The sequence below is a fragment of the Callorhinus ursinus genome, unplaced genomic scaffold, assembly GCF_003265705.2.
Source record: "Callorhinus ursinus isolate GAN/ISIS: 27379988/994484 unplaced genomic scaffold, GSC_fseal_2.0 scaffold18, whole genome shotgun sequence".
Taxonomy (NCBI): Eukaryota; Metazoa; Chordata; class Mammalia; order Carnivora; family Otariidae; genus Callorhinus; species Callorhinus ursinus.
In genome coordinates, this window is record NW_027397080.1 from 30793558 (window position 1) to 30811247 (window position 17690).

Genomic DNA, 17690 nt, shown 5'->3' on the forward strand with positions numbered 1-17690 from the left:
TGTGTGTGTGTGTGTGTGTGTGTGTGTGTGTGTGTGTGTGTGTGTGTTTGTTTTTGTCTTTTTTGAAAAGAAAGCGTTATTGAAGGTGAACAAAGTAATCCAGTAGTCACTGATTAGAAACTTCATTGCTTACTGTGGAGTAAATTTAAGTTTAAAAATATAATGAATTTGATGGACTTGATTATAAATAATTTCGGTTACTTAAGTGACAAATATAATTTGTTCCTGGGACCAAAAAACTGTTGGTTTGCTAGACTAGCTAAAATGCAGAGATAGTTTTGAAAAAGAGGGCTTTAAATTTAAATTGTTAAAATTGTTTTGGTTGGAGGTGCTGGCTTCCCTGCCCCTTACCCTTGTTTACCGGGCTTTCCTTGAAGCTCTGGGGAGACCTGCCTGACCACTTTCTATTTGCTGAGACTGCTATAATGGGTTATTTTGTCTTACTCTCAATTTTTAGGCTTTCCTGGGGCACATGTATCCACTGTTCTCCTTGGAGCATTGTTTGGCTGGAGGCCTCCTCTCAGCCATATGGAAATTTAAAAAAATGTCATGTGAATGAACATGGGGGTCAAGAGATTAATTTTTCCCTTTGAAATTGTGTCTGTGTGGTTTAAGATTGAGACACTGAGTAAAAGTTGAGAACAGAGTTGATAAAGTCCTTAAAATTCTGTGCCAAAATTAATGTATTGAGGTTTTCTTCTTCCTTCTTCACTTTGGCTAGGAGCTCCACATGTAAAGTAGACATGATTTGGGACCTTACAGATGGGAACAATATCCCCTGTAAGCCCGTTGATCTGTGGGCAATTATTTCCAGATGCACAACCAACTCTACATTTTTATGCATGTGTTAGATTTGAGCTTTAAGGGCACTTGCCTTTCTGAATATTTACATTGCCTACTAAAATAACACAAGGCAGACATTTTAGAGGCTTAACAGCAACTTCACAATACTGTGGGAGCAGCTAGAGCTTGTATTTGTTTTTTCCAACTCTGTAATTTAGTAGTGTTTAAACTATTTTATAAAGATCTCTGGGACCAGTGAAAGGTGGTTTTCAGTCCAGAGCACTTGAGTGCTCATTGTACTCTGGCAGGCCCTGGCGCTTGGCAGGCAGCGCTTGAAATGTTATTTGATCTGTTTGTGTGATAGAATTGACTAAGGTTACACTTTTCCTTCCCCTGCTGTTGAAAGCGATGCATCAATGTACTGTTCAGTGACTTATTTAAAGACTTAACCTACATTCATTCACTGTAACAAGGGTTCCAGAAAAAGGCCATGTAAATTTTTGTCTTGTTTTTGTGGTTTTGCATTTATGAATTGAGACGAGAGCTGACGTAATGTAGCTGTACCACTTCCTTTGTGTGTGTATGGTTTTTTATAGCCAGTGTTCCTATAGGATATGTTTCAGTCTGCATGGTTGTGATTATTTTGAAATGTTTGAATGTAGATATATTCCAAATTCAGTTATCTTCAACTATGTGCCAGTTTACTGTTTATATTGCCTGTGGGGGAGGTGAAGGGTGGGATGGTGAACCTCATCACCCTGTCAGTAAGGTTCAGTGAATTGCCTGTGTGTTATGCAGACTAGCTTTTCATTTTAATTAGTGCAACTGTGTACAGCTGTTAAGTTAGAATGCATTGGCTGCCCCTGCAGGGTGGTTTTATCTTACACTGGAGGTTTTATGGACTTGTCTGGCTGTGCTTCTTAATCCCTCTCCCACTGCCACTATGCTTGCTTTTAAGCAAATGCTAGAACAAGACAAGCTTTTGTTTACTCATGAAATAGTTTACTTGTTAGAGATTTATTTTTGGTTTTGAGGAAATTGGTAAACCATGTAATTTATTGGTAGGTATTACATTTACTGTGCTTTTCCAAGGTCAGAGGGTTTTGCTTGCTATTGTGTAGTCTTGAGTAGCCAGTTGAAACCATCCATTTTATAATGACATAGGAAGCCAGTATTAAAAAAGCCCCAAACAAACCTGGTTTTTATTTGCTATTCTAGGATTAGTTTGTAAAACAGAAGTAAACGTTAAGCTCAGTGCAGAGAAAGAACACGGCTAAATTGTTTCTCCCGGTCTCTTACCTCTCGTTACACTGTAACCAAAGGGACTAAGCCATTGACTTAACAGCAGTTTGGCCAAGGACTGGATTAAATGGAAGGGTTTAGAAATGTCTGTTCAGGGACATGTGTGGTCACCGTTAAATTTTAAAATGGGTTTTTGGCTCCAAGTTACTGGTAGATATTTCAGATTGAGTAGCTTTGAGTATTTGAATATAGGACTGTGACAAAGCCAGGCTTTTTGGGTCATAAAATAGATTGCTATGTGAATGACACATTTTTCTCCATAGTCTGGTCTCCTTATTATCTGCCTCTGTCTTGGGGAGATAGTCACTGCCAGAGACTTCTAAGACTGTCCTCTGCATTTCTTTAAAAAGAGTAAAAGCCACAAACAAAATGGACTGAAATCTGTTTTTATATAGAGCCTTTTTCAAAACCCCCGTTACTGATAGAAGAACAGGGAGATGTGCTGTTGGGGGGAATGCTGGGATAGGGGAAAGGAGGCTGGTGTAGGTTGAAGTATTTTTTAACTCTTTGGAGAAATGGGTCCTTCTCAAAATAACCTGGAATGAGGAAAGAAAGCATTTTCTAGAAAATATGATAATTTCAGTGTAGCCTATCTAGAAAATGTTTTTTCTAATTAAAAGAAATCAAAACATTTAGATTGGCAATAGCAACTGCTGAATCTAAGAAAAAACAGAGGGAAGTAAGTATCCTAGATCTAAACAAGTTATTTCAAAAGTTCATTCATAAGTTTTTTTTTTAGACTGTATTATTTTGAATCCAAATATGAATGGTGATTAGGGTCATAGAGTTGCCCTCTAAAATCTATTTAATCCTTGATATAGTTGATATATATTTGTAATAAAAAAAAACCCCAATAATGTTGACATTTCATTAGAAAAAGTCAACAATCGTATTCAGTGTTTAATGCTATATATGGAGCTCAGCTGGTATAATTAATCAATTTATTAAGGACAGCTTGGTGGTTAATAGCTAGGCTACCTGAGTTCTGTTCCTAGCTTCACTGTGTACTCACTGTGAGACCTATAATATGTTGCTTAGCCTCTTTGTAACCACGAGGAAAATGATCAGTCTATCTCAGGGGTGTGGAAAATTCTTAGGAATGTCCCTGGCACATGTTAACAGCTAATATTTCATATAGTAAGCACTAATTCTGCTCTAGGTACTGTTTTAATTGCTAAAGATACAAAAAAGGATGAAGTCCCTGCCCTTAGAGCACGTACATTCCAATGGAGGAAGACAATACAAATTAAAGGGAGCCTGATGATCTGTGCGAAGATACAACTTCTAGGCATGACGGTGGGTTTTAGAAGCTTAATATGGGAAGTTTAACATCATTCTTTAAAGCCACCATTCTTTCCTTCCGTGATAAAATGTGTCTCACACAACTAGATGATGTGTTAGCTCACAGGTGGAGTAGAGAAGGCAAAAGGGACTTTTTCTGGGAAAGAAAAAAAGGAAAATGGAACAGTAAAGAAATTAAAGATTGTGATTTGTCAGTTTAAGTGCCAAACAGTAGAAGGGGAATGTTGACTCATGCCCATCCATAAAAGGAAATATAATAATGATATAAAAAGTCCTAATGTAAAGCCCAGTAGAAAGAAACATAGAAGCCAAACTGCTTATGCATTGTGATTCCAAACTATGCACACCTGCATGTACTCACAGAGGCTAAGGAGAAAGGTTAGAAGGAAATAGACCAAACGTTAATAGTGCTAATCTTTAGAGGTTGGGATTATGCATAACTTCATTTCCTTAGTATCCTTCTGTCTTTGCATGCATTATTTAATCCTTGCAGGTTTAAATACCCTGTAGGTACACACAAGGAAGCTGAGGTTTAGAGCGGTTAAGCAGTTTGACCAAGGCCTCACAGCTAGTGAGTGAGGAGGCCAGGAGTCCAAGCCAAACTCTGAACTCCTATTCTTAATTTGACCAACTCTCATCCTGCAAGAGGTGACCTTTGTAAAAGGGCCTCTTCTGGCCTTTTCCCCCACAGCTGTGGCCCACCTGGCTCTGAGATGTGTTTATGCTAACCAGAGAGCACTGAATCTCTTGTAGAAAGAGCTTAGTGCTGAGGCAGTGCATGTGCCTATAGTTATTGGAAAAGAAAAGCCAGTATGCTGGCAAGAGGAGGAAACAGAACAACTTGAAAAAGTACCTATTCTTTCCTCAGAAGTCAGTGGAGCCCCTGAGAGTTTGGTGCAAGCAGAACAGCCCAGGAGGGAGGAAGGCCAGTGATGAGTAGAAGCTAGTTTGTGGTTGCTGAGAAAATGTTGAGGAGTTTGGCAGTGAGAGAAGGAAGTGCCAGAAGGTGGTTGGAAGAGGCTGCAGGTTAATAGCAAGCAGTACCTGGTCAGTGCTTTAAGAGGTTAATGGTAGTGGCATTCTGTAGGTAGGATTTTATGATGATTAATATGACAGTTCTATTCAGGTTTTGGGATAAAATGGGGTAATGGATGTGAATCACTTTAGAAAGTAGAAAACATTTTGATTTCAGAGGATTAGAAGTTACCTGTGAAGAGCTTTTAAGAATATGATAGATTAAGTATGGGAAATTCTTTACAAAATTAAAGTATTTATGCCAGAAAAGATTTGAGATAATCAGTTGGTTCTAAAGATGAACAATTAGGTCTATTTTTCCTGTCTTGTTTTCCATAAAGTGAATGAGCTTTTGTAGTTGTGGTTTTAAAAAAGGGTCAGTTTATATGCGACTATTGAGCTTCAAAGGAACAAAATAGAGTGAATATACTGTGCATTTGAAAGATTGCTTAAGTCAAAAGCCTCCAGATGGTGTGTACTGCTGTGTTCACAGCTGTATTTACTGCAAGCTCACCAGATTATCTACTAATAATTTTAAAATAGCTGGTTGGAAACAGTGGTATATTCAAATCTCTGCTGGTTTTGAACCTCAGTAGCAGTAGTGACTTCACTTGTATGCCTTTAGTAATAAATGCCAGTTGAAATTACTTACTTCCTTTTGCCTTGCTTTCAGGATTTCTTATTTGGGCCAGCTTATGTGTTGCACAAACAACCGGAGTGCTTACATACAGAAGCAGATAAATAACCAGCTTTTTAAAAAATGTGGTCTTTTAGGAGCTAGATTGGAGAACGGCTCTTGATTATCTTTAAAAAATGTTTTTGTTTTACTATCCTTTTATCTTTTTAAATGTTTTTAAAGTGTTAAATATATTGAATTGATGTCTTACACATTTATAACATTATATAGAGAGAACTTTCTGTATTTTTCGGTATTACCAACAAACAAACCCCTTCAATACTCAGATCTACTCCCCAATACAAAGGTTTTTTTCTCTTACAGAAATTTAATTAAATGTTCTTTTGGAAGGACATAAATTACTAAATCTTAATTTTTTGTGGGGGGAGAGCCATACATACTATTGTTTATTTGCATAGTAATGCATAAATTAAATGTAAAACAGAATAGTTTGAATTTATCTAGGAATTTTAAATATGTGAGGGTTGGTAAGAAAGATGCACATTTATTTATTGAGTAAAACTTAAAGAAAAACATCTAGTTTGAACCTTTTGAACAATTCTTTTCTAGTTTTGGTTTTAGACATTTCATTCTTTTGTCTTTTGTGTGTGGATATTTTAATAATTTGGAAACTGAGGGTGAAGAGTTTTTTCCTGTGTATATATTCTTTGTTTTGTTTTCATCCCCCCGCCCCTTTTTATCTTCCCCCAAATTCTTTGATCACCTACCTAGGTAATCTCTTTTTTCATAGGCTGGGCTCTTTCCACAGAACATAATTCTCACATCAAATAGATAAGGGGAAATATCCATAATGTAGTGGAATGGTTATCTTTTTTTTTTTTTTTTAAGATTTATTTATATGAGGGAGAAGGAGAATTCTCAGGCGTGGGGAGGGGGGGCTGGCGGGCTCCATCTCAGGACCCTGAGATCATGACCTGAGCAGAAATCAAGAGCTGGCCACTTAACTGAGCCACCCAAGTGCCCCATCTTTTTTTTTTTAAACATCTTAAATGATTTCCCCCCCACCCCAGAGCAGAGTTTGTGAACATTTGGCTACATATCCACAGTTCACAGTTATGGGTAGTTTATGGAACTCAATCCCATCCCTGTCCTGAATGGTTCATCCAGGGGTTTATGAGGCTGTTGTTCACCGTAGCACACTGTCTTTATGAGTACCAAGAGGAGAAAATTTTCTCAGCTTTTAGTACAAGAAAGAACTGACCCCCCCGAGCAATGTGGTTTGTTTTTAATTTACAGATTTAGAATCCTGTGACTGATCAAGTTTCCTTTGAGCTATTTGCTTATAAAATTTTGGCCACATCTAAGCAAGATATAAAGTGAACCTGAACACCTCATATGGTTTCATCTTTCTCATCTCCTTTCCACAACCGCCTGCGATTTTCCTTTGTTTCAAGGAAAAGAGAAGCAATGTAGGAGGTGTAAGAATACAGGCTCTGTGGCCTGTATTACCTGTGAGACTTGCTGTGTGACCTGAGGACACATATCTCTTTCACCCCTGTGTGCTCAAGAGTCCTCTTCTAGAAATCGTTCTCTGTGTGGCTACTGTAAGGGTAAAGTAAAAGCTCTTAGGGCAGAGGAATGCCAAATAAATCTTAGCCTGTTATCATCTCACTTCCCCCATCTGTTGTAAATTTTATTTTATATTGTATGCATGTCAGTAAGCTCCCTTAATTAAGCCCTTTTAAAAGTAAGCTAGCCTTTAAATCTTCCCTGCCCCCCGTTCATTTTTTTTTTAAGATATTTTTTTTTAATTATTTATTTGACACAGAGAGACACAGCGAGAGAGGGAACACAAGCAGGGGTAATGGGAGAAGGAGAAGCAGACAGGGAGCCAGATGTGGGGCTCGATCCCAGAACCCTGGGATCATGACCTGAGCTGAAGGCAGATGCCTAAGGACTGAGCCACCAGGCACCCCCCCGTTCATTTTTTATACAAAGGTTTAATTTCTGCCTGATGACAGTCATTAAAACAATTATATAGGAGAGTGCTATGGACTGAATTGTATTCTCGCAAAATTCTTATATTGAAGCTCTAACCCCCAGTGTTTTGGAATTTGGAGGTAAGGCCTTTGGAAGGTAATTAGGTTCACATGAAGTCATGAGGGTGGCACCCTGTGATGAGAAGAGAGAAAGAAAGAGACCAGGACTCCCACTCCCACCCCCCTCCCACCCCCCACGAGGACACAGTGAGAAGGCAGGGAACAGAATAGGATGGAACCTTGATTTTGGACTACCTGGCCCCCAGACTGTGGGAAATAAATTTTTCCTGTTAAAGCCACCGAGTCTGTGGTATTCTGTTATAGCAGCCTGAGCAGACTAACAGAGAGTACATTTCATACATGCAGAGTAAAAGGTGATCATTAGCTTATCACAGCGACTGAGCTTTTCTGGAGTGAAGTGGGGATTATACTTCTGTTTGCAGAAGGCTTTACACCTACAGAACAGCCTTCCCTGACCTCTGGTTTGGTCCTCACAGCTGCCTTATGAAGGAGACTGAGCAGATGCTGGCTTCTCAGGTTACCAAATGGGAGAGCCAAGTCTAGGGAAGTTAGTTGAGTTACCTGCATTCACAGTTTCCATTTTGGAGGTGGCTAAGCCTCTTAGTAGCTATTTTTTCTTACTTCTCTATCCATTGTTCCTTCCATGACCACTTTAATTAATATTGGCAGTTGAGTCTTCTAATCCTTTGCCTTAGAAGGAGCATAACCTCTATTTTTAGTTTTTGTTTTTCAAAGTAGAGAGAGATAACTCCCACTTTTTACAGTTTGATATGGGAACTGAAACATCTATGGTAAAATTGTTGAATTTATCTTTCCTGTCTCAGGGAGAAAAATAGAATTTATGAATTCTTTGGCCTGCTGGTTAGATTTGAAGTATAAAATTTCTGTTAAGTATCATATCTCTAAGAAATGTGATAGTACTTGAAATAGTACTTAGGACATTTTATTCTTTTATTTTGGTCCAGGTATTGGTTTACATTTAGTCTTGCTGATGAGTGTCTAGAATGTAGGTGTTTTTTGGAACTATCCAGTCAAAAGACTGCTTGTGTTCATTTTAGTTAAGGTGATTTGAGTATGTCTTGATCAAAGGGATAAAACAGCAGTGTTAGAAGCCACAAACTCTCAGTAGTTAAAAAGGAAAAACAAACAAAACACCCAGCCCACAACCCCAACTCAAACTCTGCCCTTCATTCTGAAGGAATTCTGTATCCCTACAAAGTTAATATTTATGAGCTGTCAGAACATACTATATTTGCTCCATTTCCCATTACATTTTAACAGAGAAACTAGAAAAGAAAATCAATTTTTTGCTTCTGGATGATAAAAATGATTCCATTGAGATTCAAACCTTGGAATTTTTAAAAACTTTATTGAGATAAAATTCTCCTAGGAGACAGTTCACCCATTGGAAAAGTGTACAGATCAGTGGATTTTAGGGTACTCAGGGTTGTGCAGCCATCACCACAAAATTAGGAATAGATTTTTATATGGCAGTTTCTTGGTGATTAATTGAATACTCTTAGGTAATCTTTTTTTCTTTTATGTGTAAATTTGTACTCTGTGAGTAAGAATATAAGTTAACTATATGCTGTATTATTACACTACATAATTGAGTTGAAGGCATTCAAACCCAGCTTTTGCTTACAGTGGTCTGACAGGGAAGTTAGCTTCAGCCCAGGGCTATTAAATCCTTTGGTGACTGATGACTCCTTTAAGGTATGAAAGCAGTTATGAATATGGTGTGAAGTTGGGATGTGTAGTCTCTTTGAGCATATTATTTGGAGAAACTGCAACTTTCCCAGAGCATTGTTTTACATTTGGTGCACTCAAAATGTTAGACATTTACCTTTTTAAGCAGTTCGTGTTAAAGAATTTTTCGTTTGTTAATAGAAAGGCAGCCAGCGTTTATGTCTCAGATTAGGGGAATTTCTTGGTGTTGACTCCCAGATGATGGTTCATAAAATTCAAGTGGGCCCGTAGGCTACTGGGCAGTCATACTTTATTTTCCTAGTTCCTTCACCCAGGTTCCTAGATGACTTGTACTTTCTCCTTTTCTACTTCCTCTCCTCTTCATGCTGGGCTTCTGCTTCAGTGAGAAAAATCAGTGCTGTTAGAGGAGAACTTTTGCAGATACCCACCTCACATTGACCTACCTTGCAGCATGGACTCCTCCTTCCCGGTGTCCTGTAGGTAGAGCAGCTGTTCTCGAACTCACCAAGGGCCAGGCTGACCCAGCCCATCCTGCCACTCCCAAGGTGCCACCGCTGCCCTCTCCTGTCTCCTGTCTCCTGGGTCCTGGGTCGTTCCCAGCAACACAGTCCTGTGCTGCTTTTCTCCTGTCTTAAAACAAAAAACCCCAATCCCCCTTTTTTGGCCCCACTTCCCTGCCAGCTTTTGCTTATTTCTCTGCTCCTCTTTGCAGCAAAACATTTCAACAAGAATTTTCTGTACTTAACGTCTCCTCTTCCCTTCTTTCTCAGTTCCATCCCCCGTCATGCCAGAGAGACCGCTCTGGTGAACGTTACTAAGTCCTTTGCACTGCCTGTTTTCCTGTGCCTGTATTTTCCCAGATTTCTGTGTGGCCTCCCTATATTGACCCTTGGTCTCTGCTCGCAGTTCCCCTTACCCTGCTCTGTTTTTTTCCTGGAGTGTCGTCTTGTTACATAATATTAATGCATTTGCTTTCATTGTGTACTGTGTTGTTCCTCCCGCTAGAATGTAAAGTCCTGAAGATCAGAGATCTTCAACTGTGTAGTTCATTTATGTATCTCCAGCATGTAAAACAGTCACTGGCACTATTGTAATAGATGTCTGATAAATAATTTGTTGAATCTCTGCACTGCGCCCTAGGACTTAGGGCTTTAAAAAATGATCTGAATTTGGATACCTGGGTGGCTCAGTTGGTTAAGTGTCTGCCTTTGGCTCTGGTCATGATACCAGGGTCCTGGGATCGAGTCCCACATCAGGCTCCCTGCTTAACAGGAAGTCTCTTCTCCCTCTGCCTCCTTCTCCCTCGACCTGCCGCTTGCCTTGCTTGTGCACGCGTGTTCTCTCTCATCTCATAAACATCTAAAACTTAACATGTCCAAATGGAACTTCTGATGTTTTCCACTATACCACACATAGTTGTGAGGTTTTTAGTTTTTGATTTCTTCATCTAGTAGGATTTTACTTGCCAAATTTTAATTTGGTGTAAAAATTATACCACCTGGAGTGCTGGAGGTAGACTGGAACAATCTTAGATCATTTAGTTTCATCTGGCACCTTGAAAGCAGTTACATTTTTGAACATTGAAAAAAATTCTAAACAGTACTCTACCAATGAAAAGAAGTCAGTGTCCATTATTTAACTGTCTTTAGTAACTTTTAAATTGGGGCACCTGGGTGGCTCAGTCCTTAAGGGTCTGCCTTCAGCTCAGGTCATGATCCCAGGGTCCTGGGATCGAGCCCCACATTGGGCTCCCTGCTTGGCGGGAAGCCTGCTTCTCCCTCTCCCACTCCCCCCGCTTGTGTTCGCTCTCTCGCTGTGCCTCTCTCTGTCAAATAAATAAATAAATAAAATCTTAAAAAAAAAAAACTTTTAAATTATGGATTCCCTACAACCATTAGTTGGTAGTTTGTTGTTTCATACTTGGAAATATGATTTTAGCTTTCAAAGTAAGGAAGTGCGGATATTTACTATGGAAACTTTTATCTAAAAATATTGTAATTGCCATGTACTTAGCAAATAGAAAATACTTTTTGGAAAGCCTTTCTAAGTGTAGTGGGTAGACTATTGAATCAGGAAATGTGTACTTAAACAAGTTCTTCTCAGGGAGGATCAAATCAGCCCTCTTAAAATCCAAACTTAAAATGTAGGGTTTTAGTGACACATGGAGTTAGTGGCATCTCCTCCCTAAAGGCTGATCAGGTCACACAGCATCATAAATATTGAGGTAGCTTTCTTGAAATTGGGTTTAAGTTGGCAATTACATTTACTAGTTACCAGTAAATTATTAGATTTCTTGCCCATGAAATTCTTTAAAAAAAATCTTATCCTTGTAGATTAATGTATGTTATTAGTTTAACAGGACAATGCTTGGACTTACTAGTGATTTATTTTACACGCACACACACACGCGCGCGCACACACACAGAGTTTAGTATTATATTTCCCTAGATGATAGTAGAGATCAAAGGAACTTGCAGTAATGTTTTCTCTTTTTTGGAACCAGTAAACCAGCAAAACAATCTTGTTAAACTTAATTTAGTGCTACTGGTATTATAAAGGGAATGAGATTGTAATCACACCGTGCGGGTATTTGGTAGAGGGGGAAAGATGGAGGCATTTGTCTGAAGCTTTTACTTTTTAACTAACTGAGTTTCTTTTATTCATCAAGTACATTACAGTTCATTAATTGTAGGATCTGTTTTTAATAGTCATATATGGTAGCTCTGTGATGAACTATGGAGAGATACATACAATCCTTAGTTTATAAGTCTGATAATCTGATCTTTCATTTTTGTAACATTAAAATACTCTAAACTTCATCCTTAGCACAATCTCTCTCTCTCTCTTTTTTTTTTAAGATTTTATTTATTTATTTGACAGAGAGACAGCGAGACAGGGAACACAAGCAGGGGGAGTGGGAGAGGGAGAACCAGGCTTCCCGCAGACCAGGGAGCCCAATGCGGGGCTCGATCCCAGGACCCTGGGATCATGACCTGAGCCAAAGGCAGACTCTTAACGACTGAGCCACCCAGGCGCCCCCTCAGCACAATCTCTTGAGGTGTAGGACCTTAATTCCCATTTAACAGAGGAGAAAATAGCTGAGAGGTCAAGTTGCTGTACTCCCTGCCCCTCAATACCTAATTTGATTTCCATGAATAATGCTCTCTCTTCTACATCAAAGCCTGCAGACTTGTTGGAATGGATGAAAAAGAAATGGCAACAGTGGGCCACTGGGAGAGAGATTTCTATAGACCAAATGTGATTGAATATGTAGAGGGGGAGGGAGAGAAAGCTTATACTTTGAGTGTGGTTGATTTCAGTAGATGCTTTGACTTTAGAGAAGATCCTCAGTAGGTTGATTTTGGTCATATCTATAAATATTATATTTCTTCTTTGTGTAAGGGGTGTTTTAGAGAATTGTTTTGAGAGGTAAGATAATTTCACTGTACTTTTTCAATAATGTGTCTTTAAAAATGAAAACATTTAATCTCATTTCAGTTTTTCAGTTTCTCAGGAGAACCTCAGTTTGGTCTACTGTGGTTGAGTTTTAAAATAAAGGGGCCAGGGAGAGTTCAGTGTCTGCCTAAAAAAAAAAAAAAATCGATTTCAGCATCTAATGCTAAAACACAAGGAAGCAGAAGCTTGGTTTAATGACAGTGCTAGGATTAATTTTACTTGTTTAAATTAATATCCTCTTGGTAAATAAACCATTTCCCGGTTCTTGGTGGATGAATTTAACTGAGAACAGATTACAACTTACTACATTAATTTATACAAATTGTGCCAAATAGGAGCATGTAGAAAAACTTTTTTTTTTTTACTGTTCTTAGGAGAGCTGGCTTGATCATACAGGTTTTACCCTTTTCCCCCTTCTTATGTCTTCTCTTCTAAGATTAAAATAATATCTTACATACTGACATATAGTGTTCAGGTACTCTTATAGTTAACTTCAGTGTCCTTTATCTTCTGTCATACTCATTTGAAAAAAGAAAAGGATGGAAAATTTATTCTGGTTTTCAGAGCAATAGAAACAATAGGTAAAAATTTACTCAGAAGCTAGTAAGTAAATTTGTAGTTCTTTAATTTATCAGTTGGAACCTGAAGAGGTTTAGCTAAAAAAAAAGGACTTTACTTGAAAATTGCTTAAATTGAAGGCATCTGTGAATTATGTATTGGAACGCAGAAGGTTAGCTCTAAATATCTGGACTAGTAAAGGTGTTTCTAATCCACTTTTGGTAATTAGCTTCTGAAGGTGACCAACTTGTCTTCTGTGTTCACTGCTGTTGCAGGAGCCAGGATGGTGCTGATGTGTGGATCTTCTTATGGGGAGATGGGACTGGAGGGCATAAGATTGTGCTTGATCTTGATTGTCTTCTGTAGGGGCAACAATGATTATTTAGCCAACTACTTTTGAACTTGATTATTGCTTAATTGACCATTCTTGTTTGTTTTTAAATGTCTAGTTGAAATATGTTGTTTTTTTTTCCCTTTGCTATGAGTTTGACACTTAGTGCTAAGAAACCTATTTGACACGATTTCATAAGCTTGTGTGTTTTAGTATTAATTCCATCATGTTAAAGGGAGGAACAGCTTTTTGTTTATGCCCAGGATTTTTTTCCCCTCCAGGATATTTTTTTTTAATGATTGATTAATGAATGATTACTTAGTTAATGACACTGGCTTGATGATACTGGGTTTTCTAGCAGACTTGTCTATACTTAAAAGAGGATGAAGTTTTAATATGCCTAATATATTATTTGGTAGATTGATTCATTGAAAACATTTGATCACTGAAGTATGCTTTAAAATGAAGGCTGTTGGCCTTCATTTCTTTTTTTTTTTAAAGATTATTTATTTATTTATTTGATAAGAGAGGGAATGCAAGCAGGGGGAGTGGGAGAGGGAGAAGCAGGCTTCCCGCCGAGCAGGGAGCCCCATGCGGGGGCTCCATCCCAGGACCCGAAGACAGACGCTTACAACTGAGCCACCCAGGCGCCCCAGCTTTTGGCACTCTTGGAACCATGAAAAATTTTGTCATCTTTTAGCACAACTGACTCTAATGGAAATTTTATTTAGTATCTTTTATTACTAAGATCATTTAAAGCCAACTGTAAAAAACTGAAAACCTAGCATTTTAAGCCTGTTAAATAGTATTGTTAACCTAGCTTTGAAAGAGGGCTATGGAGTAAACTTGTTTGATTTTAATTTTTTTAAATTAAGATTAGGTTTAATAGCCCCATGGAGTTGTAGTTGTGATTTTTTTTTTTCTTAAACGAAGAGAGGTGGAATATTTTTTGTTTTATACCTTTATTGGTTTACTTTTCAAAAACAACACCAGTTCTGGGGGATGGTTTCCCCCTAGGTGATCTACAGCAGACAGATTGTCAAGTTTCTGAGTGTCACCAAAGGTTTGTGGAAAGGTCTCCTTTCTCTCTTTAGGAGAATCTCCTATTTTCTCTTTAGGAGAGTTCAGCAGTTTAATTAATCTAGTCCTTAGGTAGAATCATTGGATCCTTAGTAGTACCCTTTGGTGCCACTCTTAAGCAGAGAATGAGGGGAAAGTGAAGAACAAGTCTGGAGGGAGAAATGGGATAAGAGAGAAAAACCAGGGGGCAATGTGTGTGTGGTGTCGTGTGGGATGCTTGAAAAGTGGCTGTGTAGCAGTGAGGGGATGCCCCATCATCTTTCTGCTTGGATGTGCGAGCTTTGGTGTTCCCAATCCTGCAGATATTGGACACCTGAAATACTGATAATTTGTAACATTTGTTACATTTGGTTTACAGATTTATTCAGTTGAATTTTGATGAATCATTCTAATAGAGCTTTAGAGTCCCATTCATCTTGTGTTTGGTGTGGGGGGAGAAAGAAGGCTGGGGCAGCGGGAGAGAGAGAATCTTGAGCAGGTTCCATGCCCAGTGTGGAGCCCAATGTGGAGCTCAGTCTCACAACCCTGAGGGCATGACCTGAGCCCAAATCAACAGTCCCACACTTAACTGACTGCCCCCCCCCGCCTTTTTAAGGTGAGTAAAGTGGGGCACAGAGTTGGTAAATACCAGAGCCTAATTTCTGATTGGTGTCTTTGGGCTTCTCCAGTGCTTATTCTACCAGACCATAGCATTGAGTAGTTTTATCTTCCACTTTAGAACCTGTGATATTTCTATTTTGTTTCATTTTATTTTTATTTTATTTAGAGAGAGAATCTTGAGCAGACTCCGAGCTGAGTCTGACTTGGGGCTTGATCTTAGAACCCTGAGATCGTGACCTGAGTTGAAATCAAAAGTCGGATGCTTAACTGACTGTGCCACCCAGGCGCCCTGAATCTGTGATCTTTCTGAGACTTAGATTCTTTGGATTGAATTAAGGTGTGTGAAAGAATCACTTGTCATTTCTAATAAAGGCTTGGTTAAAAAAACCTGATTGAGGCTGGAGTACCTGTGAAATATACATCATTACTTGCCTCCATAATTTTTATTTTAGCTTCTGTTACTAGTGCCAGCATTTTTCCTAAGTAATCATTATAGGCTTCACATTCCTGGATATCGAGATAATAGTCACTATAGTGTTATCTTTGTTTTGTAGATAATATTAATTTTTATCATCTGTACATGGGAAGGCTTGTTGTCAATGCATAGTAAACATTGTGATCTCAAAGAAACCAGGAAATAATACTCAAAACAAGATATGGTCACAGTCATTTTGAGAAAGTCTGTGGTGGCTCATACTCAATAGGACAGATTATCAAAGTCAGTACAACAGAAATGCACATAGGAAGGTTTGACAACAAGAAATCCCCGAGAAACTACATAAAATTTTCACAGTGCCTCAGAATAGAAACTGGTTGTGTAGTTTAAGAAGCATGCAAGGTTACGCTGAAATAGGAAGAATTTATTGTATCATATTCCATAAATGTTATAAAGGAAGTGAGATGTAATTTACTTCCAATTATTAGTCATGAAATTATGAAGAATATGGAGCCTGACTTTGTTACAGACAGCCTGTAGTATAAGGAAAGGAACAAGTCCCCATTTCACACATGAATAAACAGACTTAATCTCATGATATGACAGAGTTACAGCACAAAGGACAGCCTGGGGATGAAGAAGGCAAAGTCTTTGTCACTTAGCCAAAGTAGGTGAGGATTCAGAGTAAATGAGACTTGTGATCAAAATAAGCTTCCAGTCTTATTAGGGCTTTGCATGATTATGCTGAATAAGAGTAGAGTGTACAAAAATACTGTTGGTATGGACTTAATTGTACTTAAGGGCCTACTTCTCAAACCTAGAACCACCTTGAGTTCCTGTATTTGTCCACACCTCTCAATATGAATATGAGGATATAAAATAATCAGTTTCAGTTTCTCCTCCCACCCTTGACCTGCTTCCTTAAGGCTACCCTTAAATTTCCAAGTACGGACTGTGTTTCTTTATTTTTACTGATATCTGTGAAAATCAATGGTGTTTATATGAGCATCTACCTCAGGTAATTTCTGTTCTGGTCTGTAGTAGAAATAGATTCCATTTTGTCTTCTTGATAAAAGGCTTGTGATGCAGAACTTGAAGTGCTACCCAGTCTCAGATTTTGCTTAATAGTACATTTTAAACTCCTGCCAAATTTAGGCATTGATGATTTTAGGTTTCCTTTCACATTTCATATTTACAAGGGAAGTAGAATAACATATAGAGAATGATTAAGCTAAGCAAATATTTGTACTTTGGCACACTGTTAGATGTTCTGAAGCCAAATATTTGCTATAGAAATTAAAGCTGAGCTAAACTAAAGACCCAGCTATCTTACCTTTTAAGATGGTGCGATCTGGCTGCCAAAACCTCATTTTCAAAGCACGTGACACAAATATTTTAAAAAGACCCCCTGATTACTGTAAAGAATTTGGTATGTGATCTTTTTTTTTTTTTTTTTAAGATTTTATTTATTTACCTGACAGACACAGCGAGAGAGGGAACACAGGCAGGGGGAGTGGGAGAGGGAGAAGCAGGCCTCCCATGGAGCACAGAGCCCGATGGGGGGCTCGATCCCAGGACCCTGGGACCATGACCTGAGCCGAAGGCAGACACTTAACGACTGAGCCACCCAGGCGCCCCAACAGTGATCTTTTTATATACAGTTCATGTCTGGTTTGGTTTGGAAGTGCTTAGACCGTTGTGGGAGTGTAGCTTATTGTTGGTTTCACATCTCTTCTTGGTACATCCTTCCCCACCCACCATTTTATTTTTCTTTCTAGATTGTTAGCTTTTTTTTTTGTAAGTTAGAAAAAAACACATGGTTTTAAAAGCCCAGGAAATTTGTTAATAAGGACCTCCCTTCCCCATTCTTAGCGTTTTTACCTCTTGGTGCTTATGGTTATTTTATTTTCAAATTTCCATTCTCTTTCTCTTTTAAAAGATTTTATTTAATTGAAGAGAGAGAGCACGCGCAGGCATGCGCACACAAGCAGAGGGAGCACCAGGAGAGGGAGAAGCAGGCTCCCTGCTGAACAAGGAGCCCCATGTGATGCTGGGCTGTGGGGCTCGATCCCAGGACCCTGAGATCATGACCTAAGCCGAAGGCAGATGCTTAACTCACTGAGCCACCCAGGCGTCCCCCATTGTCTCTTACTTTACATGCTTTTTTACTTTCTTTTTCTCGCCCTCCCTCCATTTAGCTATTTGAGCTGTTGGAAATTTTGACCTGTACTTAAAATCTGTAGAATACATATGGTAATGTTTTCCTGACATGTATTCCTGCAGAATTGACCCATATTAGTGGGAAACAGTTTTCTCTTATTCTTTTATTTACCTCTATCCTTTTTTTTCTAAGTTATATTATTTGCAACTCCTAATCTGAGCTAGATGGTAATAATAAAATGGTGTTCTCTCGCTTCTAAA

General features: G+C 38.6%; 1 protein-coding gene across 3 annotated transcripts in view; it reads left to right on the forward strand.

The window, feature by feature from the left end:
- RERE (arginine-glutamic acid dipeptide repeats) overlaps window positions 1–17690 on the forward strand; it is a 411538-nt gene that overhangs the window by 112372 nt on the left and 281476 nt on the right. The gene's annotated exons all lie outside the window — the stretch shown is intronic.